Genomic DNA, 3,184 nt, shown 5'->3' on the forward strand with positions numbered 1-3,184 from the left:
AGGCGTGAAATCCAGCGATGTGTAGTGTTCTAACAATACACTAGATATTATAACAACAAATGAGCCTTCAAGTATCATCTGGACCTCCGTCTTGACAATCCGACAGCCTTGCTATCCAACATAAAAGAAGGTTTTACATTTAGTGTTGGATTATCGAGTCACGACTGTATTCAAAATAATTATGAAATTAAAACGGTTTCAGTAGTCAAGCTTGGCCCGAATCACTGATTCAAGGCTTCATAAATAATATCATATCCTAGAATACTTAATTACTTTAGTTGAATTTTATTGCAAAAAGCACGATACTCATCTTGAAATGCTTTTTGTACGACATTTGTTCCGCCTACAGGTCCTCTAACAACAGCTTTAAACCGTCTGACATTGTGCAAATGCTGAATGCACTGTAAAGAGAAATGAAGTTAAAAGACAATTTCCCCGAGTTTCAAACTAGTTTCAAATTGCTAAACTTCAAAATGTGAGTTTAAATTACACACAACATTAAGTTGATGCAGCATTAATAGCTCAACACAACTTATCTAAAGTGATGTTTGCAACTTAAGAGGTTTATCTAAATCCATGAATTAGAATTTTTGTCTCGCAACCATGCATGTAATTAAGTTGTGGGAATAGGAGCCCTGAATTATTTTTCTCTCGGTGGTCACTCGCAGCACTGCAGAGAAAAAAACTCCCTGCAGTCTATGAAGCGTTTCCTCGTTGATCCGACTTATAAGAGACGTCAAACCCTTTTGTTTATTTGTACAACCTCCTCAATGCCGAGAACATTTTACATGTTGACATGAAGTGAGTGGCAGCCATCTTAAAGGTTATATATCATACAAGTTAAACCAAGTCTCATATGTCCCCAGAATGCATAATTCAAGTTTCAGGCTGCAGCCGAGTGTGGGGCGAGCAGGATGAGGATCAGCACCTCCAAATCCGAGGCCATGGTCCTTCTCCAGGTTGGTGGAGAGTCCCTGCCTGAAGTGGAGGAGTTTAAATATCTCGGGGTCTTGTTCACGAGTGAGGGGCGGATGGAGCGTGAGATTGACAGACGGATCGGTGCAGCGTCTGCAGTGTTGCGGTCGCTGTACCGAACCATCGTGGTGAAGAGAGAGCTGAGCAAGGAGGCAAAGCTCTCGATTTACTGGTCAGTCTACGTCCCAACCCTCACCTATGGTCATGAGATCTGGGTAATGACCGAAAGAACGAGATCGCAGATACAAGCGGCTGAAATGAGTTTCCTCTGCAGGGTGGCCGGGCGCTCCCTCAGAGATAGGGTGAGGAGCTCGGTCATGCGGGAGGAGCTCGGAGTAGAGCTGCTGCTCCTCCACGTCGAAAGGAGCCAGTTGAGGTGGTTCGGGCATCTGTTTCGGATGCCTCCTGGACGCCTCCCTGGAGAGGTGTTCAGGGCACATCCCACCGGGAGGAGGCCTCGGGGAAGACCCAGGACACGTTGGAGAGATTATGTCTCTCGACTGGCCTGGGAACACCTAGGGGTCCCCCCTGGAAGAGCTGGAGGAGGTGTGTGCAGATCGGGAAGTCTGGGCGGCTCGATGGATGGGTGGATGGTTTCAGCTCAACGTGATGCACAGATGCTGCTGCCTGTAGCCCTTTCAGGAAGCAGGCAGCAAACATCTAAACATCTTATTTACAACCAACTTTCTAATCTATAGAGAAGGGAAAGAAATATAGCGATGGTCATTTCTCATATTTTGTTGGCCTTCTAGATAAACTGAACACACACAGTATGTTTAAAACGACTGGAAAACAGGACTTTGGATAATATGGACACGTGGTTCTGACTCTTGCTTTACTCAGCAGCTGGTGTCTTGACTGGTTCTGTAGGGAAGGCAAGAGGTAGCACCCAAGTTCAGGTGAGTGCAACCACAGAAATGAGCAAAAAAAAAATACTTAGAATGTTTATAGTAAACCCACATCTAACTCAAATTGGCGAATAGCTGGAACTTCATGGATTTAATAGCACCGGATTGAGCTAAGTGGTGGTGCCTTAGCACACCCCGCTGCGATAGCTGATGCTGTCAAATGGCTTTTTAGAATTACACCCACTCATGTGCTTCTGCAACACGATTTTTTAATTTGTTTGATGATAAAATGATTTCCGTGAAGGTTGATCAGACACTAAGGCTGCAAAACAGCATTTTTACAACTTCAGAAAAAGGTGGGAAATCCTGTGGCTGTCATTTTATTTTCTCGCCTCGGTAAAGTATGTTTGCGACTGCTTTCTTTGAAAGTGACCATCAGGGGAAAAAAAACAAGTAGTAAGAAAGACAACTGCAGAATCCATGTCTCACTACTTTTATGTGCAGTAGAACAACACAAACTCTGTGTGTCCTCTGATCTGATGCCGACCGTACATCATTTGTTTCAGTTATAAATCACCAGCGGTATAAAGTTTGAAAAGTTTCGGGCACAACAACAACAACTTGGTGGAAGTTTAAATGACGAGTTCATGTTAGATGCTAAAACCGTTGGGATCAGAAGAAACCACCATCAGCTCGTTGGTAGGAAACTGTTGAACGTTTTGTTGACCCGTTGGTGCACCCTGACCTCCTCCCTCCACGGACGTCGTGGCCTGATTCAGTCAGTAAGCAGAAACAGATCACTGACACGACGAAGGAATGCTAAAATGTGATTGGTCAACACACTGCAATGCGATGCTATTACACCGCATTGCGACAAAAGTTGAGTCTGGTTGAACTTTTTTTGACAGACACCGTTTGAGGCGCCTTCGCTGGCTGCACGAATGAGGCGGCCTGTTTGAAACGAAGAACACGACTCTGGTTTTTTCAACACGAGGTTAAAGTTGATCTGACTGTGGGCTCATCCCCGTCGCCCGAGAAGAAACGCCGGGTTTGTTCCCGTCCATGTCATGGTTCAGAAACCGTTTCCGTCTGCAGCGCCGGCTGTCTCACTGCCCGGTCGTCTGTCTTTTCCTGGTTTCAGCTAAAAGCGCAGACAAAATAAAAACACTCACACACACACACACACAGACAGACAGACACAAGAGCGTAGGAAGGTTTCTTTGGAAGTCAATATTGTTTTAGCAGATAGAGAATATTCTTTCATCCTAAACAGCAAAGAAAAAAGTCCCAGTTTAAAGGCTGAAACTGCAGCGGTGGATAAGCCTATTACAGTGTGTGTGTGTGTGTGTGTGTGTGTGTGT

This window comes from Stegastes partitus, unplaced genomic scaffold (assembly GCF_000690725.1).
Source record: "Stegastes partitus isolate 25-593 unplaced genomic scaffold, Stegastes_partitus-1.0.2 Scaffold851, whole genome shotgun sequence".
Taxonomy (NCBI): Eukaryota; Metazoa; Chordata; class Actinopteri; family Pomacentridae; genus Stegastes; species Stegastes partitus.